At 42.0% G+C, this 23,385-nt stretch overlaps 1 long non-coding RNA gene across 1 annotated transcript; it reads left to right on the plus strand.

Moving 5' to 3' along the window:
• Positions 1-1,273: 1,273 nt before the first annotated feature.
• LOC141021513 (uncharacterized) lies at positions 1,274-3,013 on the plus strand. The gene is made up of 2 exons (XR_012182831.1): positions 1,274-1,590; positions 2,398-3,013. It is a non-coding gene; the product is annotated as an uncharacterized lncRNA (long non-coding RNA).
• The last annotated feature ends 20,372 nt before the right edge of the window (positions 3,014-23,385 follow it).

Consider the following 23,385-nt stretch of genomic DNA (forward strand, 5'->3'; position numbering starts at 1 on the left):
TCACCTAAAAACCTATATAAGAGTAAAACTTTGGTTTTTACTCCACTAATCGACACTTAGCCAATCTCTTAAACCGGTTAGAGGACTAAGGAATTTAATTATCACCCTCCGAGACGAGTAAATATACTTGATGACAGGTAGTAAAAATCCGGTAGCTCCCCTCACTCCCCTCCGCCCCGAATCCACTACCACTGCCGCCCCACCCCCACCCAGTGTATGCGCCATGACCGATCCGGCTGGCCTCCGACCTTTGGCGTCGCCTTGGCCGGGACGAATCTACGGCCTCCCTCCCGCTGCCGCCGTTGCATGGACCTCGGGATGGATCTGATCGGTGCCTCCCGCTCAAGCGGCAGAGGGGGCTAAGAGCATCTACAGCTAGGCACCCCAAACCCATCCCAAACGCCCGGGCGGGCCGCCCGGTCACTGACCAGTCATGAAATTTCAACCCAAGTGGGCGCCTCAAACGCCCGGACTGACCGGCAGCCTTCATATCCAGCTCAAATATGGGGTGGATATGGGGGCGCCCGGGCGTGCCCGCCATGACGGACTAACTTCGGGGTTCCACGCGGAATCGCCAGGCAACCCGGCGGTTCGAAGCTCGTCTCCTCCTCGGACCGATGTCGCCATGTGATGCCGCTTTGGCGGGCCATGTAGTGCCTAGCCCGGCTATTTAAGCCGTCCGCCGGCATCGAAACCCTACCCCTCCACATTTTCCTCCGCCCATCTACCGCCGCCGCCACTTTCCACTCCATGTCTGCCATCGCTAGTAGACATGCCCCCACGCCGCCGGATAAAGGGTCACCCATTTCTATCGCCGGAGCGCTGGCAGTAGCTCCTTGAGCAGATCCGGGCAACACACGAAGCCCGGATCTCCGCGGGACTACCTCCGGATGCAGTGGATCCGGAGGAGGAGTAAGCGGAGGAGGAGGAGGAGCCGGAGGAGAATGTGGGGGACGCCGATCTACAGGCGGAGCAGCAGGACATCCTCGATTCCCTCCGCTCAGAGTCGGATGCGGAGGCGAGACGCCGCCGACAGGAGATGGAGGCGCAACATGTCGTGAAGAGGAGAAGATGTTCGCCTACATGGATGAGGTTGAGCAGGAGGAGGAGGAGGAGCCCTCCTACGCGCCCGTCCACCCGGCGCCTGGCACCGATGTCGTGGACATCTCCGACGACGAAGATTAGTTAGGGTAGTACATAGTATGTAGTATGTAGGATTTTTTTTTCATGCTTTGTATGGATCTAGGGTTGAAATATGAGACTCGGATGCATAGTAGCTAATTTGAGGCGTGACCTGTCAGTGTCCGCACGGGCATTTAAGGAGCCGGATTTGCCAAGTCCGACTGGAGATGTTCTAACGAGGAGGCTGCGGTGGCGCCATCCTTCGGAAGCAGACCGAAGAGCTCGGTCGAAATCGGAGTGTAAATCGACTACAGAATTGCAAAGTCCTCTTTCACCCAGATGGGATCGGCAAGTGGTGGTGCCAGATGTGAGAGAAGGCAGAGTGCCCTTACCGGTAGCAGGCATAGTGTCGTCCTCGACGGCGGGGGCAGGTGGTGAGCCGTGAGGGGCCGGCACTCCTTATCTCAGGTGAGTTGCACCGCTGACTCCTCCCTTTCTTTGCTCGCCAAGTGCAGATCATATAGCTTGAAGAGATCCGAACGGATCATGTGTAGCTTCTATAGGTTTTCTTCTCTGATTTTTTAGGACAAGTTTGAGGATGCAATCAGCTCAAAAGATCATGTATTGTTGTGAATTATTATAACCATACCTTGAAGTATGCTTATGCTGGTAAATTGGGTTCTATTCCTCTTACGAGGAATGGTTTTCTGCTTGTGGATGCAAAATTTCTGAATCCAATGAATACTAGTTCAGTGGTGTAGGGATTCTCTGAATTTTGACCAGTGCAACGGCCTTGGTGGTTTGTTTTCTGAATTTTCAGAGATGTAGCGATTCTAGTTCTTGAGTGCAATAATAATACAGGCTTTCGAAGATCAGTATAGTTCAGTGTAGGCTTTGGAAGATCAGTATAGTTCAGTGTAGTATGAGTGAGTAACAGAGAATGGTACAAATGAATTTGACAAGCAAAAAATTTACTCCGCTAAATTTAGGAGTTCGACTAGATCCAGCCAGTATTTAGTAGAGTAAATTTACTCCACTACTAATTCGACAGTTTACTCCTTTATTTTTTAGAGGATGAAAGCACAAGTGCTCTCTGGGTGATTTTGGTAATTAATGTCAACATATCTCCTGTTGGATTAATGCTTTTATCTAGTGTATTGATACGTCCATTTTGCATCATGTCTATCTACTGTTATTTATGTTGTTTTATGCATAATAATGCTTTTTGGAGTAATTCTAATGCCTTTTCTCTTATAATATGCAAAATACACAAAGAGGGAGAATTCCGGCAGCTGGAAATCTTGACCTGGAAAAGTTACGTCAGGCCACCTATTCTGCACAACTTCAAACAAGTTGAAACTTCACGAGGAATTTTTATAGAATATATAAGAAATATTGAAGCCAGTAAGTACCAGAGGGGGCCCACCAGGTGGGCACAACCCACCTGGGTGCGCCAGGGAGCCCAGGCGCGCCCTGGTGGGTTGTGCTCCCCTTGGCCCACCTCTGGTGCCCATCTTCTGGTATATAAGTCATTTTGACCTAGAGAAAACTAAGGAGAGGACTTTCGGGACGGAGCGCCGCCGTCTCGAGGCAGAACTTGGGCAGGAGCACTTTTACCCTTTGATAGAGCGATCCCGCCGGGGGAACTTCCCTCCCGGAGGGGGAAATCATCGTCATCATCATCACCAACAACTCTCCCATCTTGGGGAGGACAATCTCCATCAACATCTTCAACAGCACCATCTCATCTCAAACCCTAGTTCATCTCTTGTGTTCAATCTTTGTACCGGAACTATAGATTGGTGCTTGTAGGTGACTAGTAGTGTTGATTACATCTTGTAGTTGATTATTATATGGTTTATTTGGTGAAAGATTATATGTTCAGATCTAATATGCTATTTAATACCCCTCTGATCTTGAGCATGATTATCATTTGTGAGTAGTTACTTTTGTTCTTGAGGTCACGGGAGAAATCATGTTGCAAGTAATCATGTGAACTTTATGTGTGCTCGATATTTTGATAGTATGTATATTGTGATTCCCTTAGTGGTGTCATTTGAACGTCGACTACATGACACTTCACCATATTTGGGCCTAAGTGAATGCATTGTGGAGTATGATGGGTTGCGAGAGTGACAGAAGCTTAAACCCTAGTTTATGCGCTATCACGTAAGGAACCGATTGGATCCAAAAGTTTAATGCTATGGTTAGAATCTATTCTTAATACTTTTCTCGTAGTTGCGGATGCTTGCGAGGGGGTTAATCATAAGTAGGAGGTTTGTTCAAGTAAGAACAACACCTAAGCACCGGTCGACCCACATATCAAATTATCAAAGTAGCGAACACGAATCAAACCAACATGATGGAAGTGACTAGATGAAATTCCCGTGTACCCTCAAGAACACTTTGCTTATTATAAGAGACCGTTTTGGCCTGTCCTTTGCCTCAAAAGGATTGGGCTACCTTGCTGCACTTTTGTTACTACTATTATTACTTGCTCGTCACAAATTATCTTGCTATCAAACTACTCTGTTACTTACAATTTCAGCACTTGCAGGCATTACCTTGCTGAAAACCACTTGTCATTTCCTTCTGCTCCTCGTTGGGTTCGACACTCTTACTTATCGAAAAGAGCTACAATTGATCCCATATACTTGTGGGTCATCAGGGCTATTTTTTGGTGCCGTTGCCGGGGAGTGAAGCGCTCTTGGTAAGTGCAAATGGGTAAGGAAAAGTTATTACTACGTGCTGAAATTTATTGTCACTTGTTACTATGGAAATCAATCCTCTAAGGGGTTTGTTCGGGGTATCTTCACCTCGACCGGAACCACAATTAGCTACCCCTCAACCTACTGCACCTACTGAAAATATTGAATATGAAATTCCTTCGGGTATGATAGAACAACTGCTAGCTAATCCTTATGCAGGAGAAGGAACCGAACATCCTGATATGCACATGATATATGTGGAACAAATTTGTGGATTGTTTAACCTTGCAGGTTTACCCGGAGATGAAGTTAAGAAGAAGGTTTTCCCTTTATCTTTGAAGGGAAAAGCATTTGCATGGTATAAGCTATGCGAAGATATTGGATCTTGGAATTGGAATCGATTGAAATTGGAGTTTCACCAAAAAAATTATCCTATGCATCTAGTTCATCATGATCGGAATTACATATATAATTCTTGGCCTCTTGAAGGAGAAAGTATCGCTCTAGCTTGGGGGAGGCTTAATTCAGTGTTATATTCATTCCCCAATCATGAGCTCTCAAGAGAAATTATTATCCATAATTTTTATGCTCGGCTTTATCATAATGATCGATCCATGCTTGATACTTCTTGTGCTAGTTCCTTTATTAAGAAGACTATTGAATTCTGGTGGGATCTTTTGGAAAGAATTAAATGCAACTCTGAAGATTGGGAACTCGACGAAGGTAAAGAGTGAGGTATTAAGCTGAAGTATGATTGTGTTAAATCTTTCATGAATACCGATGCTTTTCTAAAGTTTATCACTAAACATGGACTTGACTCTAAGATAGTTCAAATTTCAATTACGGTCATTAAATGGCTAGAAAATCACTTAAATGTCTTAAAAGGTCAAATGACCCCTGAAATTTTCCAAAATTTGACATGACAGTTGTATTAGTACTACAAATTTTCTCGTACATTTAAAACACCATCCGTTGCCACTTTACTCCAAATTCGTCTTTCACAGCTAATAAAAAATATCTACAACATCACACACAGTTATTTTCTAGGAACCGTTTGCAATGAAAATATCTGGGTCTATTTAAGTCTCCCTCCTTAAGCTTCGCCGGCTCGTCTGCTCCAGTGCCGGCAACCCCCGAATCCACGAATCCCGATGCACATTCCCGCACCCCTTCTCGCAAAGATGACACCGTGGAAACGCTTCGTGAAGGCTCGTACGATGGTCGCGTCCACCCCGAGCGTGGCCGCCTGCGCCGAGAGCGCGGCCGCCTACGCCTAGAGTGCCGCCGCATCCGCATTGAGCGCGGCCGCTTCCGCCGAGAGGGCGTCTGCGGCAACCGACAGGGCAACAGCAGCAGCCGAGGCGGCTGCAGCTGCTACTGCGACGGCGGCTGCAAACGCCAAGAGCGCTTGAGCTGCCGTCCGTGCCGCCGATGTCACCCTGGCCCGGGTCGAGGCCATCCACGCCAAGACCGAGGATGCACGCGCCAAGATATTTCAAGCCACCTCGGACTCCAGCATGCAACCCACGTCCGAAAAGGTGGTGGTGGCCATGGAGCTCTTGCTTCCTCATGAGGTCGCCGAGCGGGAGCTGGAGATGCAGGAGGCGGTGGAGATCAAGGAGCGCCGGGAGGAGGAGTTGCGCGTGGCCGAGGTCGAGGTAGAGAAGAGTCTGTCCGTCCAGGAATCGGTGGTGGAGTACCAACGCGAGCTCTGGTGCAGCCACTACTACGAGTACTACAACCTTGAGGGCGGCGCCAAGGACGAGGACGCGGTCGACTTCAGCAGGGGGGGCGCGGAGTCCACCAATGGCGGCATGTCGCCAGGACAAGTCATCGACGTCTCATCTCACATCGACGATGCATAGGCGGCGCAGCGGCGGATTTGTTAAAATTATTCGTACTTAGGCTTTGTTTTTAATGCTGGTCTTTTGTTAGAGCAATGTTTAGGTCAACTGGCTCTGTTTAATTACTAAAATTGCTCGATTCAGTAAGTGTGGTATGTCTCCTGTACGCTTTTTTGTGTGCTAAATTAGCAAGTGATGTTAAATTATGCAATGACGTACCCGGGGAAATTTCCACCAAAATTTGAATTATCAAACTCATCCCATGCGCGTAAAGCAGAAGAATCGTTCGTTCAAAGTGAATGGTCCGGCAGCACCGCGCGCAAAGTTTCCCTCCACATTTCCAAAATTTTGGCCTACCGCCAAAATATCTCTAGCGGTTCCTCTTCCGGCGACAACTCCTTCACCACCCGGGTATGCCTCTCTTCTCTCTCTCGGGCTATGACCTGGAATGAAGGATTTTTACCCGGCGGTCGATTTGAGTCATTTCTTCCTCTTGTAGCTCCCTAGGACCATCAGTGGTAACGAATGGAGCAGGGTGGCTGAAGATCTATCTGCTCGTTGTCACCATCAATCTCCATGCGTGAAGCTAGTTGCGTTTGAATCTGTGGACAGTGGGAGGAAGTTTCTGGCATGTGCAGAGAAGGTTAGACCCTCTTTCGTTGTTACAAATTATTTGCTAGATGTGATTCAGACACTGTCACGGTCCCAACCCATTCATACCACACCTTCAACCAAACGCATCCTAAGACAGTGTCACAGTTTGTACCTAGTATCTAAAATTGTTGCCATCTCATCAGCGGTGCCATTAGAAAATTATTTGGCAATGCTTCAATAGTTTGTGCAGCCAACTTTGGTCCACACATCCGAGCAGCCAAGCAGTAAAATACTAAATCTTTATGGCACGAAGGAACTGGGCATCAGAGCAACTAGGTGCTCCGGAGTCCGGGTCCCTGATTTTTTTTCCGCTGCATCGGCTCGCCAGTGTAGGGCACCGGTGCAAGATGTAGCAACAGTTGTCTTTACACCAGTTTTCGCATACATAGTGGACGGCCTTAGTGCTATTAGTTCTATGTTACTAAATTTGTGCATGTACACACCTGTTAGTATCAATTTGCTGTCATCCAAACACTGTCGCTATGCTGTTGCAGTTATATTTACCTTCCTCATAAAATGTTCAATATGTTATTTATTGTACATGAGTAAGAACTTGTAGCGTTGTTGTAGTTAATTATAGCTTCTGATGTTCAAGAATTTGGTTGTTGTCTCAGTAGCAATTAATTCATTTGCACATTGATCCTTTTGATAAGATATGTCATAATTAGCATGTTTCTTCAGTTTTTCTAGAATAAGCATTGGTCATTTTCTATGTTGCTATAAACCCATTTCCCCTACAATTGTTACTGATCTAGTTTTAAATATTATAGGATGAACGGAAGTGTTCTTACTTGGAGTGGGTTGATCAAGAGTGGCCATAGTCTTTGAAGATGTGCCTAGCGAAGGTTTAGAGCATGTATGAGGAAGAGAATAGACGTAGGCTTAGAGGAAGTGTTGTCAACGCTGAAGAATATTTGAAGATGCGGGATAAAAAGAGGAATGTGGAGAATGAGCTCAGATTTTTTTAGTCAGAATTTGTTAAGATGGTGTTGGCGAAGGAGGAGGCACTTTCCCAGTTGGCGAGTGCAAAACAGGTTCTTACTGAACAGAAAGCAGAGGTGGATAAGACGAGCCTGGATGATCTCAATTAGGGAAATGAATATATTGTTCTAATATTGTTCTTATGAAGTTGAACTAGCTATATGTTGTACTGTGTTGTTTTCATGTAGCTATCGCACTGTGATGTTATAATATATTTATGTGCCTGATATGAAATTGGCAAATAACTGTTCGATATGAAATGTGAATTTGCGTAATACTGGAATTATTAATTGTAAACTAATAAACCTGCTAAATGTGTCATGGAACTTTGCAAACGGTTCTAGCAGCAAAAGCGCTTGTGATGGATAGCCCAATGCCACACAGTTTTTTTCATCAAATCGTGTGTGATGTAGTTGATAAAAGCAAACAGTTAACCAAGGCAGAGCGTGTGTGATAGTTACACTTTTCACATACGAGCCTACACATAAAACTGTGTGGGATGTACATACGAATGGAAACGTTTTCCCTGAATTGACTGTGTGGGATGTACATAACAATGGAAACGTATTCCTTGGATTGATTGTGTGTGATATATATACGAATGGAAACGTTTTCCCTGGATTGACTGTGTGGGATGTACATAAGAATGGAAACGTATTCCTTGGATTGACTGTGTGTGATATACATACGAACCGAAATGTTTTTCTGGGATTCACCATGTGGGATGTACATACGATCAGAAATGATTGGGTTTCGATGCCTTGCCCGATCGCACACGAGCTCATTTTGCCACAGCCTGTGTCCCAGGAGGGCCTATCCCCGACGATTTCTGGGTCGTGTGGGAAGGACCCCCCTATCGCCCACACTCACTTGGCGACGGTTCCAAATGCCGTCGCGGAAAGGGGTTAAAAATCGTTTGTATAGCATTGATGCGTACCAGTGACATGCCTTGTTGATTTAGACAGAGCTGGGGGGAAATTGCTGCCAATGAAAGCATGTATCAATTTTATTTTAACACCTTCTCACAACTTTGTCTTCAGTTGTGATGTAAATATTAGCTCCGATCTGCTAATCATTGAGATGCATTAGCAAGGAAGTTATTTTTTTATTTTTTCCGAAAGAGCATGGATGGCAAGACACACGAAACAAAAGCTGAAACCTCAGAGCATTGTACAATTCCATGTCCCTGGAAAATTATTTGTATAGTACGTCAACTATGTAAACAAATGTTGGAAGCTTGATAGCATTGCCAGAAACCTCTTCAGCATCCAGATCCATGTGCCATGCACAAAATTATACTCCCTCCGTTCCTAAATATTTATCTTTTTAAAAATTTCAAATGGACATATTTTAGAGTGTAGATTCACTCATTTTTCTTTGTATGTAGTCACTCGTTGAAATCTCTAGAAAGACAAATATTTAAGAACGGAGGGAGTAGTGCACAACCGCATGGGAGACTCAGCACAGTTGTTGCGCCTCATTAATAGTGAGTAATGAGCAGTCAAATCATAAGCCCCACCTTTCCCACTGTAAGTTGCTTGGAAGAAGCAACCATCAATACGCTCTTCTTTGAATCCGCTCATACTACTCCCTCCGTCACTGTTTGTAGAGCGCGCTTCAACAATCTCTAGGGCCAAGGCGACTAGCGATCGGCCTAAAAAATAGCATTGGTAGTTATAGAACAACGTCTATTACTAGAGGAAATAATGCGTACACACATGCATGCAGTGCTTCCACCCTAGGTACACACATGCATGCACTTACTCCACTCCACGTACACACCTAGTATATCGAAAGAAAATTGTGGACTTGATTGCGGTTACCACGCCCTAATTAATTGAGCATTAAACCAAACGCGTCTAAAGTCTCTCTGGTGGTGGAAATGCATGAGAATGAAGCGCGCCCTGTAAACTGTGACGGAGGGAGGAGTAGTATGAAGGTGCAAAACCAAGTATGCGTATGGCCAGTCGGTCAACGCACTTCCTCTTGGCATATCACTAACATGTGGGACCGGAGTGTGAGCAAACCGATCTCAATCGACGATAAAATGGCCAACTCGCCGTTCCTTGAGAGAGAGGAGGAGTGAGAACACACAGACAGGCTCGCACAGAGGCCAAGATATATTCAAGCATGGTTGATCGATATCGTTATTACATGTTCGATGTCTTTTAATACTACTATTGGGCTGCCGTTTTCCGCACTTCTCCCAAACAAATGTGTACTTTATCAGAGATTAAAATAAAATAAGAGTACAGACGCTCCACCATGCGGTTCTAGTAGTAGTACTACTCGTACTACTAAACCTTGCGCTTGGCTCTTCGCCTCTTCGTGAAGTCGAATAATGATGGTACTACAGTGTATGCCTCTGGTAATCTGACACCGAATGAACCGCTGCATGTCCACTGCATGGGCGAGGGTAGGTTCATTAGTCAAAAGCTTCTCCTCGTCCTATGAGCCACTAGGCTTGAGGTAGACGGATTGGGCGTAAGCGAGCTTCACCTTGTCCTGCAAGCTTCTCCTTGTTCTGCGAGTTGACGGGACACACCAAAAATTAGTGCCAGTCAATACTCACTCCTTTCCGGTTAATATGGCTTAATCTTTTTTGCGGGTAAATGAGATAGCTTTATTCATATATAAGCATCCTTAGGACGATAAGCCAAGAGACTGGTCACTAGGAAGCGAGGTACCCCGCAAAAAAAGAAGAAGGAAGCGAGGTGTTTCATCAAGCCAGCTCTCGGTCACATTCAAGGTGCAGCAAGCACAGTTCACACAAATATGCGCCGCAAGGTTTGCTGACATGTTTATATGCTGTATAACAAAAAAAAACAAAATATTACCAAGCGCTCCTATTTGTAACAGGATATGAGCCAGAATTAAGCGAGCATTATGGCGAGTGTTCCATGCAATCAACTTCCATTATCACATGCGAGAACCCTCAGAGAGAACCAAATGTGTTGAAGATTGCTTTATCACATTTTAAAATAAATTAATAGTGCAGACACTCCTCCATCCGGTTCCTAGTAGTACTACATACTACCTCATTTCCGGTTTATAGGGCTCAATTCAAAAATCTCAATAATCAAGGTAGATGGTGAGTGGTGGAATAATTTTTGTAGTTTGAAAAAACACTCAATTAATGCACTCGTTCTCCTAAAAAAATAATGTTTACCAATGCATTAATTGCAATGCATGCATGAATGAAGTCCATGCATTGGTTAATTTTCTCTTAATATTTGCATGTAATGATTTAATGCACCTTGAAATCTGAACATGTGGTAGGGAACCATTAAATTGAGACTTATAAAATGAGAAATCTAAAATTTTGAGATAAGCCCTATAAACCGAAAAGGAGGGAGTACCTCTATAGTAGTAGTACTAATACTAGTAAACTTTGTGCTTGGTTGTTCACCTCTTCGGGAAGTCGAACAATAATGGTACTAGTATAGTGTATGCTTCTGGCAATCTGACACCGAATTAACTGTTGCACGTCCACCGCCTGAGCGAGGGAGAGCTTGCATTAGTCAAAAGTTTCTCCTTGTCCTGCGAGCCACCGCACGCAAGCTTCTCCTCGTTCGGCAAGTTGACGGGACACAACAAAGTAATGCTAGTCCATACTGCCTCCTTTCCGGTTAATATGGCTTAATTTCAAACGAGATAAATACACTTTCTGTCACTGTATATTTGTAAAAATACGGTCAGTGGATTTCAAAATACGCTCATTGCGCTCAATATATACATTTTCCGGTGTTTATACGGTCACTAGCTCAACCTGGTTGAGTATGTGTGTGCATGCACGTGTAGGTTGAGCACTTGAGCGTGACCATGTGTGTTCCGTCGTGTGCTCAGACATGCATGCATTAGGGCGACGCGCGTGTTTTTGCGTCCATGTGTACATGTGACTATTGCATGCATGCACGAGGTTGTAGTCCCTCACATTTACATGTTCATAAGTCAAAGCTTTGTCAAAACATTGCATGCAAGGTTTAATCATTCGTTGTTCACGTATGCATTCCCGATATTAATATGTTGGTAAAGACAATTTCTTGAGGAAAACGAGCCCATGAATTGAGTACAAAGGGGGCCAGTAAGCTAGGACCAAGGGAGTACTAGTAGTGAACCGGAAGCAGGGAGTAGGTACTAGTAGTACTACATAACAACGCTCAGTAACAAAATTCCTCTATGCGCATTGATACGTCTCCAATGTATTTATAATTGTTGATTGCTCCATGCTATTATATTATCTGTTTTGGATGTTTAATGGGCTTTAATATGCTCTTTTATATTATTTTTGGGACTAACCTATTAACCGGAGGCCCAGTGCCAGTTTCTGTTTTTTTTGCCTATATTACAGTTTCGCACAAAAGGAATACCAAACGGAGTCCAAACGGAATGAAACCTTCACGATGATCTTTCTTGGACCGAAAGCAATCCAGAAGACTTGGGTTCGAAGTCTGGAACTCCACGAGGCGGCCACGAGGCAGGAGGGTGCGCCCAGGGGGTAGGCACGCCCCCACCCTCGTGGGCCCCTCGTAGCTCCACCGACGTACTTCTTTCGCCTATATATACTCTTATAACCTAGAAACATCAGGGGGAGCCACGAAACCACTTTTCCACCACCGCAACCTTCTGTACCCATGAGATCCCATCTTGGGGCCTTTTCCGGCGATCTGCCGGAGGAGGAATCGATCACGGAGGGCTTCTACATCGACACCATTGCCTCACCGATGAAGCGTGAGAAGTTTACCACAGACCTTCGGGTCCATAGTTATTAGCTAGATGGCTTCTTCTCTCTCTTTGATTCTCAATACAAAGTTCTCCTCGATGTTCTTGGAGGTCTATTCGATGTAATACACTTTCGCGGTGTGTTTGCCAAGATCCGATAAATTGTGGATTTATGAACAAGATTATCTATGAATATTATTTGGTTCTTCTCTAAATTCTTATATGCATGATTTGATATCTTTGCAAGTCTCTTTGAATTATCGGTTTAGTTTGGCCTACTAGATTGATATTTCTTGCAATGGGAGAAGTGCTTAGCTTTGGGTTCAATCTTGCGGTGTCCTTTCCCAGTGACAGTTGGGGCAGCAAGGCGCGTATTGTATTTTGCCATCGAGGATAAAAAGATGTGGTTTATATAATATTGCTTGAGTTTATCCCTCTACATCATGTCATCTTGATTAATGCGTTACTCAGTTCTTATGAACTTAATACTCTAGATGCATGCTGGGTAGCGGTCGATGTGTGGAGTAATAGTAGTAGACGCAGAATCATTTCGGTCTACATGACACGGACGTGATGCCTATATTCATAATCATTGCCTTAGATATCTTCATAACTATGCGCTTTTCTATCAATTGCTCGTAGTAATTTGTTCACCCACCGTAATACATGCTATCTTGAGAGAAGCCACTAGTGAAACCTATGCCCCCCGGGTCTCTTTCCTATTATATTGCATCTCTTTTATTTACATCGCATCTCGTTTACTATTTTGCAATCTTTACTTTCCAATCTATACAACAAAAATACCAAAAATATTTACTTTACTATCTTTATTAGATCTCACTTTTGTGAATGACCGTGAAGGGATTGACAACCCCTTTATCGCGTTGGTTGCAAGGTTCTTGATTGTTTGTGCAGGTACTAGGTGACTTGTGTGTTGTCTCCTACTGGATTGATATCTTGGTTCTCCAAACTGAGGGAAATACTTACGCTACTTTGCTGCATCACCCTTTCCTCTTCAAGGGAAAGCCAACACATGCTCAAGAGGTTGCAAGAATGATTTCTGGCGCCGTTGCCGGGGAGATCTACGCCAAGTCAGGACATACCAAGTACCCATCATAAACTCTTCTCCCTCGCATTACATTATTTGCCATTCGCCTCTCGTTTTCCTCTCCCCCACTTCTAAAACGGTTTATGAAAACCTTTGCCTTTTCTTCGCCCTTGCTTCCCTTTTTATTCGTCTCTTTCTCCATGGCCGAATCTAGAGGAACTTCGGGTTTCCTCTCATGATCAAGTATCTTGGATAACCCTTCTATCCTTTCCAAGCTCATAAATAATGACGCTATGGAAAAACTTACTGGGAGTTGAGGAGGATTTCAATCTTGATGAAGATGATCCCGGAATTTTTTGCTATTTGCTTGATGAATCTTTGAAGGACGCTTGGGATCGGCTGCTGTGGATTCGAGCCAGCTATGTGCCCCTATATCAAATTGAGGTTTACTTAAAGAGCTTTTATTTTGGCCTCCCCCCTTCTTTTAAGAAAGTTTTGGATTCTATTTTAGAAAGCGGTTTTCTTGGAGGGGATGCCATTGATACTTATGAGAATATGAAAACCATATTTGGGGACCCCAAGGAAAAGGATGTTGAATCTACCGCCATTATGAGTTTCTATCAAAACAAAATAATTATGTGCTTAATCTTTCTTCCACTATCAATGGCCATGTGCTCTCACAAAACAGAAAGATAAATGCTATAGATAAGAAATTTTCCCTTTTCTTCCCCAATACCAAAGATGGCAATACCTAGATCTATTCTTGTTTTTATGCGTAGCTAGGGGCGTTAAACGATAGCACTTGTTGGGAGGCAACACAATTTTATTTTTGTTCTTTGCTTTTTGTTCCTGTTTAGTAATAAATAATTCATCAAGCTTCTGTTATGATTTTGTTTTTTGTGTTTTAATTAGTGTTTGTGCCAAGTACAACCGATAGGATCTTCTTGGGTGATAGTTGTTCGATCTTGCTGAAAAAGACAGAAACTTTGCGCTCACAAAAATAATTTTTATAAATCACCAGAACGTGATAAAATGCCAATTATTTTTGCAGTAGATCAATATACAAATTATGCAGGTTGTCCTAGTTTTTCAGAATTTTTGGAGTTCCAGAATTATTCTAACAAATCAGATTGCTCAGACTGTTCTGTTTTGACAGATTCTGTTTTTTGTGTGTTGTTTGCTTATTTTGATGAATCTATGAGTAGTATCGGGGGGTATGAACCATAGAGAAGTTGAAATACAGTAGGTTTAACACCAATATAAATAAAGAATGAGTTCATTACAGTACCTTAAAGTGGTGGTTTATTTTTCAGATTTTGTGTTGTGAAGTTTTCAAGTTTTTGGGTAAAGATTTGATGGATTTTGGAATAAGGAGTGGCAAGAGCCTATGCTTGGGGATGCCCAAGGCACCCCAAGGTAAAATTCAAGGACAACCAAAAGCCTAAGCTTGGGGATGCCCCGGAAGGCATCCCCTCTTTCGTCTTCGTCTATCGGTAACTTTACTTGAGGCTATATTTTTATTCACCACATGATATGTGTTTTGCTTGGAGCGCCTTGTATGATTTGAGTCTTTGCTTTTTAGTTTACCACAATCATCCTTGCTGTACACACCTTTTTGGAGAGACACGCATGAATCTGAATTTATTAGAATACTCTATGTGCTTCACTTATATCTTTTGAGCTAGATAATTTTGCTCTAATGCTTCACTTATATCTTTTTAGAGCACGGTGGTGGTTTTATTTTATAGAAATTATTGATCTCTCATGCTTCACTTATATTATTTTGAGAGTCTTTTAGAACAGCATGGTAATTTTCTTTGGTTATAAAATTAGTCCTAATATAATGGGCATCCAAGATGGGTATAATAAAAACTTTCATATAGAGTGCATTGAATACTATGGGAAGTTTAATTCCTTATGATTGTTTTGAGATATGAAGATGGTGATATTAGAGTCATGCGAGTTGAGTAGTTGTGAATTCGGGAGATACTTGTGTTAAAGTTTGTGATTCCCGTAGCATGCACGTATGGTGAACCGTTATGTGATGAAGTCGGAGCATGATTTATTTATTGATTGTCTTCCTTATGAGTGGCGGTCGGGGACGAGCGATGGCCTTTTCCTACCAATCTATCCCCCTAGGAGCATTCGCGTAGTACTTCGTTTTGATAACTAATAGATTTTTGCAATAAGTATGTGAGTTCTTTATGACTAATGTTGAGTCCATGGATTATACGCACTCTCACCCTTCCACCGTTGCTAGCCTCTCTAGTACCGTGCAACTTTCGCCGGTACCATAAACCCACTATTTACCTTCCTCAAAACAGCCACCATACCTTGCTACCTCTTGAGCATGCGTTGGTTTTTCCCTTAAAGAGGAAAGGGCGATGCAGCAAAGTAGCGTAAGTATTTCCCTCAGTTTTTTAGAACCAAGGTATCAATCCAGTAGGAGACTACATGCAAGTCCCTAGTACCTGCACAAACAATCAAGAACCTTGCAACCAACGCGATAAAGGGGTTATCAATCCCTTCACGGCCACTTGCAAAAGTGAGATCTGATAAAGATAATAAGATAAATATTTTTGGTATTTTTGTTGTATAGATTAAAAAGTAAAGATTGCAAAATAAACAATGATAGAAATAGCTAGTTGATAGGAAAATAATATGATGGAAAATAGACCCGAGGGCCATAGGTTTCACTAGTGGCTTCTCTCAAGATAGCATATATTACGGTGGGTGAACAAATTATTGTCGAGCAATTGATAGAAAAGCGCATAGTTATGAGAATATCTAGGCATGATCATGAACATAGGCATCACGTCCGTGACAAGTAGACCGAAATGATTCTACATCTACTACTATTACTCCACACATCGACCGCTATCCAGCATGCATCTAGAGTATTAAGTTCATAAGAACAGAGTAACGCATTACGCAAGATGACATGATGTAGAGGGATAAACTCAAGCAGTATGATATAAACCCCATCTATTTATCCTCGATTGAACCCAAAGCTAAGCACTTCTCCCATTGCAAGAAAGATCAATCTGGTAGGCCAAACCAAACTGATAATTCGAAGAGACTTGCAAAGATATTAAATCATGCATATAAGAATTTAGAGAAGAATCAAATATTGTTCATAGATAATCTTGATCATAAACCCACAATTCATCGGATCTCGACAAACACACCGCAAAAAGAATTACATCGAATAGATCTCCAAGAAGATCGAGGAGAACTTTGTATTGAGATCCAAAGAGAGAGAAGAAGCCATCTAGCTAATAACTATGGACCCGAAGGTCTGTGGTAAACTACTCACACATCACCGGAGAGGCTATGGTGTTGATGTAGAAGCCCTCCATGATCGATTCCCCCTCCGGCGGAGCGCCGGAAAAGGCCCCAAGATGGGATCTCACGGGTGCAGAAGGTTGCGGCGGTGGAAATAGGGTTTCGTGGTGCTCCTCGATGTTTTCAAGGTATATGGGTATATATAGGCGAAAGAAGTAGGTCGATGGAGCCACGAGGGGCCCATGAGGGTGGGGGTTCGCCTACCCCCTGGGCGCGCCCTCCTACCTCGTGGCCGCCTCGTTGCTTCCTTGACGTCCACTCCAAGTCTCCTGGATTGCATTTGTTCCAAAAATGATCCTCGTGAAGGTTTCATTCCATTTGGATTCCGTTTGATATTCCTTTTCTGCGAATCACTGAAATAGGCAAAAAAACAGCAATTTGCACTGGGCCTTCGGTTAATAGGTTAGTCCCAAAAATATTATAAAAGTGCATAATAAAGCCCATTAAACATCCAAAACAGATAATATAATAGCATGGAACAATAAAAAATTATAGATACGTTGGAGACGTATCATACCTACCTATTATGGCATTTCCATAGCCATTCCGAGATATATTTCCATGCCACTTTCCACCGTTCCGTTTATTATGACACGCTCCATCATTGTCATATTGCTTTGCATGATATTGCTTTGCATGATCATGAAGTTGACATCGTATTTGTGGCAAAGCCACCTTCATAATTTTTTCATACATGTCACTCTTGATTCATTGCACATCCCGGTACACCGCCCGAGGCATTCACATAGAGTCATATTTTGTTCTAAGTATTGAGTTGTAATTCTTGAGTTGTAAGTAAATAAAAGTGTGATGATCTTCATTATTAGAGCATTGTCCCAGTGTGGAAAGGATGATGGAGACTATGATTCCCCCACAAGTCGGGATGAGACTCCAGACGAAAAAAAGAAGAGGCCATAAAAAAAAGAGAAAGGCCCAAAAAAATGAGAGAAAAAGAGAGAAGGGGCAATGCTACTATCCTTTTTCCACACTTGTGCTTCAAAGTAGCACCATGATCTTCATGATAGAGAGTCTCCTATGTTGTCACTTTCATATACTAGTGGGAATCTTTCATTATAGAACTTGGCTTGTATATTCCACTGATGGGCTTCCTCAAAATGTCCTAGGTCTTCGTGAGCAAGCGAGTTGGATGCACATCCACTTAGTTTCTTTTTGAGCTTTCATACACTTATAGCTCTAGTGCATCCGTTGCATGGCAATCCCTACTTACTCACATTGATATCTATTGATGGGCATCTCCATAGCCATCGATACGCCTAGTTGATGTGAGACTATCTTCTCCTTTTTGTCTTCTCCACAACCACCATTCTATTCCACCTATAGTGCTATGTCCATGGCTCACGCTCATGTATTGCGTGAAGATTGAAAAAGTTTGAGAACATCAAAAGTATGAAACAATTGCTTGGCTTGTCATCGGGGTTATGCATGATTTAAATATTTTGTGTGATGAAGATAGAGCATAGCCATACTATATGATTTTGTAGGGATAGCTTTCTTTGGCCATGTTATTTTGACAAGACATGATTGCTTTATTAGTATGCTTGAAGTATTATTATTTTTATGTCAATATGAAATTTTTGTTTTGAATCTTTCGGATCTGAACATTCATGCCACAATAAATAAAATTACATTGATAATTATGATAGGTAGCATTCCACATCAAAAATGCTGTTTTTATCATTTACCTACTCGAGGACGAGCAGGAATTAAGCTTGGGGATGCTTGATACGTCTCCAACGTATCTATAATTTTTGATTGCTCCATGCTATTATATTATTTGTTTTGCATGTTTAAATGGCTTTAATATGCTCTTTTATATTATTTTTGGGACTAACCTATTAACCGGAGGCCCAGTGCCAGTTTCTGTTTTTTTGCCTATTTTAGAGTTTCGCAGAAAAGGAATACCAAATGGAATGAAAACTTCACGATGATCTTTCTTGGACCGAAAGCAATCCAGAAGACTTGGAGTCGAAGTCTAGAACTCCACGAGGCGGCAACGAGGCAGGAGGGCGCGCCCAGGGGGTAGGCGCGCCCCCAGCCTAATATGTCTCCAACATATCTATAATTTTTTATTGTTCCATGCTATATCATATTCTGTTTTGGATGTTTAATGGGCTTTATTATACACTTTTATATTATTTTTGGGACTAACCTATTAACCGGAGGCCCAGCCCGAATTTCTGTTTTTTGCCTATATCAGCGTTTTGAAGGAAAAGAATATCAAATGGAGTCCAAACGGAATGAAACCTTCGGGAACGTGATTTTTGGAAGAAACGTGATCCAGAGGACTTGGAGTCTACGTAAAGCAATCAACGAGGAGAGCACGAGGCAGGGGGCGCGCCTACCCCCCAGGCGCGCCCTCCACCCTCGTGGGGCCCACGTTGCTCCACCGACGTACTTCTTCCTCCTATATATATCCATACACCCTGGAAACATCAGATACGGAGCCAAAACCCTATTTCCACCGCCGCAACCTTCTGTACCCGTGAGATCCTATCTTGGGGCCTCTTCCGGCGCTCCGCCGGAGGGGGCATTGATCACGGAGGGCTTCCACATCAACACCATAGCCTCTCCGATGATGTGTGAGTAGTTTACCTCAGACCTTCGGGTCCATAGTTATTAGCTAGATGGATTCTTCTCTCTCTTTGGATCTCAATACAAAGTTCTCCTTGATCTTCTTGGAGATCTATTCGATGTAATCTTCTTTTGCGGTGTGTTTGTCGAATCCGATGAATTGTGGGTTTATGATCAAGATTATCTATGAACAATATTTGAATCTCCTCTGAATTCTTTTATGTATGATTGGTTATCTTTGCGAGTCTCTTCGAATTATCAGTTTGGTTTGGCTTACTAGATTGATCTTCCTTGCAATGGGAGAAGTGCTTAGCTTTGGGTTCAATCTTGCGGTGCTCGATCCCAGTGACAGTAGGGGAAACGACACGTATTGTATTGTTGCCATCGAGGATAAAAAGATGGGGTTTATATCATATTGCATGAGTTTATCCCTCTACATCATGTCATCTTACTTAAAGCATTACTCTGTTCTTATGAACTTAATACTCTAGATGCATGCTGGATAGCGGTCAATGTGTGGAGTAATAGTAGTAGATGCATAATCATTTCGGTCTACTTGACGCGGACGTGATGTCTATATACATGATCATACCTAGATATTCTCATAACTATGCTCAATTCTATCAATTGCTCGACAGTAATTCGTTTACCCACCGTAATATTTATATTATCTTGAGAGAAGCCACTAGTGAAACCTATGGCCCCCGGGTCTATTTTCCATCATATTAATCTTCCAACACTTAGCTAATTTTATTGCCGTTTATTTTACTTTGCATCTTTATCATAAAAATACCAAAAAAATTATCTTATCATATCTATCAGATCTCACTCAAGTAAGTAACCGTGAAGGGATTGACAACCCCTTTATCGCGTTGGTTGCGAGGTTCTTATTTGTTTGTGTAGGTGCGTGGGACTTGAGCGTGATCTCCTACTGCATTGATACCTTGGTTCTCAAACACTGAGGGAAATACTTATGCTACTTTGCTGCATCACCCTTTCCTCTTCAAGGGAAAACCAACGCAGTGCTCAAGAGGTAGCAAGAAGGATTTCTGGCGCCGTTGCCGGGGAGGCTGCGCACAAGTCAAGACATACCAAGTACCCATCACAAACTCTTATCTCTCGCACTATATTATTTGCCATTTGCCTCTCGTTTTGCTCTCCCCCACTTCACCTTTGCCATTTTATTCGCCCTTCTTCCCTTCGATCTTTTGTTTGCTTGTGTTACCATGTACCTTCTTTTTGCTTGCATCTTCGCTTGCTAAAAGTTTATGGATCCTCATCCACTTGCTATTCTCTTTTAGAGATCCAATTATGATGAACCTATTGCTAGTGAATTGAGTGCACTAGATTATCTTTATGAGGTTTTGCTTGAAATTCGTGAATCTGAAAATTGTGATGAAGTACTTTATGAAGCGATTCACGATAGATCTTTGAATAAAAAGCATGATTGCAATGATTTTACTATAAATTCTATTGATGTCAATTGTGCTAATAATATGCAAAACCCTAGGCTTGGGGATGCTAGTTTTGCTATGTCCTCTACTTGTTGCAATGATCATGATTGGGGTGATAGTTCTTCTTATGATCTTGAAAATTTATTTAAGCCCCGTGATGAATATGATATTGATAATAGTGTTTGCAATATTAATGAAAGTGGGTTTGGAAGAGTGTCAACTTTAGATCCCACATATTTGGAGAATGTTCAATCTTATGAAATTTTTGATAAAAGTGGGTTTGGAGAGGTCATGACTTTAGTTAATGTTAATCCCAATATTTTGGAAGAGTGTCAACTTTGCATGCATGTGGATCGTGTTGAAAATATTTTATGTGATAGTTATTTTGTTGAATTTTCTTATGATCCCACATGTAATTATTATGAGAGAGGAAAATATGGATGTAGAAATTTTCATGTTACTAAATTACCTCTCCTTACATTGAGATTTCTATTGTTTCTTTCCACTTCCTTGCATATGCTAGTTTTTGCTTGCTATGGTCATTTGTTTGCCTATAAGATGCCTATGAATAGGAAGTATGTTAGACTTAGATGTGTTTATCACGTGTTCTATGATTCTCTCTTTGTGCTTTAATTCTTGTCTTTGATGTGAGCATCATTAAAATTATCAATGCCTAGCTAGGGGCGTTAAACGATAGCGCTTGTTGGGAGGCAACCCAATTTTATTTTTAGTTTTTTGCCTTTTGCTTCTGTTTAGGAATAAATCTTTTATCTAGCCTCTGGTTAGATTTGTTTTTATGTTTTAATTAGTGTTTGTGCCAAGTTAAACCTATAGGATCTTCTTGGATGACAGTTATTTGATCTTGCTGAAAATTCCAGAAACTTTCTGTTCACGAAAACAATTGTTTAAAATCACCAGAACGTGATAAAATACTTATTCCAATTGCAGTAGATCAATAAACAAATTTTCCAGGCCGTCCTATTTTGGTAGAATTTTTTGAGTTCCAGAAGTTTGTGTTAGTTACAGATTACTACAGACTGTTCTGTTTTTGACAGATTCTGTTTTTCGCGTGTTGTTTGCTTATTTTGATGAATCTATGGCTAGTAAAAGAGTTTATAAACCATAGAGAAGTTGGAATACAGTAGGTTTAACACCAATATAAATAAAGAATGAGTTCATTACAGTACCTTGAAGTGGTGTTTTGCTTTCTTTCGCTAACGGAGCTCACGAGATTTTCTGTTAAGTTTTGTGTTGTGAAGTTTTCAAGTTTTGGGTAAAAGATTTGATGGATTATGGAACAAGGAGTGGCAAGATCCTAAGCTTGGGGATGCCCATGGCACCCCAAGATAGTCTAAGGACACCAAAAAGCCAAAGCTTGGGGATGCCCCGGAAGGCATCCCCTCTTTCGTCTTCGTCCATCGGTAACTTTACTTGGAGCTCTATTTTTATTCACCACATGATATGTGTTTTGCTTGGAGAGTCTTGTATGATTTAAGTCTTTGCTTTAAGTTTACCACAATCATCCTTGCTGTACACACCTTTTGAGAGAGACACACATGCTTTGGAATTTATTAGAATACTCTATGTGCTTCACTTATATCTTTTGAGCTATATAGTTTTTGCTCTAGTGCTTCACTTATATATTTTAGAGCACGGTGGTGGATTTGTTTTATAGAAACTATTGTTCTATCATGCTTCACTTATATTATTTTTAGAGTCCTACAAAACAGCATGGTAATTTGCTTTAATTATGATAGGCATCCAAGATTAGTAAAAAAAATTCTTATGAGTGTGTTGAATACTATGAGAAGTTTGATGCTTGATAATTGTTTTGAGATATGAAGATGGTGATATTAGAGTCATGCTAGTTGAGTAGTTGTGAATTTTAGGAATACTTGTGTTAAAGTTTGTGATCCCGTAGCATGCACGTATGGTGAACCGTTATGTGATGAAGTCGGAGCATGATTTATTTATTGATTGTCTTCCTTATGAGTGGCGGTCGGGGACGAGCGATGGTCTTTTCCTACCAATCTATCCCCCTAGGAGCATGCGCATAATACTTTGCTTTGATAACTTGTAGATTTTTGCAACAAGTATATGAGTTCTTTATGACTAATGTTGAGTCCATGGATTATACGCACTTTTCTTCCTTCCACCATTGCTAGCCTCTCTAATACCGCGCACTTTTCGCCGGTATCATACACCCACCATATACCTTTCTCAAAACCGCCACCATACCTACCTATCATGGCATTTCCATAGCCATTCTGAGATATATTGCCATGCAACTTACCACCGTTCCGTTTACTATGACACACTTTATCATTGTCATAATTGCTTTGCATCATCATGTAGTTGACATCATATTTGTGGCAAAGCCATCGTTCATAATTCTTTCATACATGTCACTCTTGATTCATTGCATATCCCGGTACAGCGCTGGAGGCATCCACATAGAGTCATATTTTGTTTTAAGTATTGAGTTGTAATTCTTGAGTTGTAAGTAAATAAAAGTGTGATGATCATCATTATTAGAGCATTGTCCCAAGTGAGGAAAGGATGATGGAGACTATGATTCCCCCACAAGTCGGGATGAGACTCCGGACGAAAAAAAAGAAAAAGAAAGAAAGAGGCCATAAAAAAGAAGAAGAGAAAAAGCCCAAAGAAAGAAAAAAAATGAATGAGAGAAAAAGAGAGAAGGGACAATGCTACTATCCTTTTCCACACTTGTGCTTCAAAGTAGCACCATGATCATCATGATAGAGACTCTCCTATGATATCACTTTCATATACTAGTGGGAATTTTTCATTATAGAACTTGGCTTGTATATTCCAATGATGGGCTTCCTCAAATTGCACTAGGTCTTCGTGAGCAAGCGAGTTGGATGCACACCCACTTAGTTTCTTTTGTTGAG

The sequence above is a fragment of the Aegilops tauschii genome, chromosome 4 (genome assembly GCF_002575655.3).
Source record: "Aegilops tauschii subsp. strangulata cultivar AL8/78 chromosome 4, Aet v6.0, whole genome shotgun sequence".
Classification (NCBI taxonomy): domain Eukaryota; kingdom Viridiplantae; phylum Streptophyta; class Magnoliopsida; order Poales; family Poaceae; genus Aegilops; species Aegilops tauschii.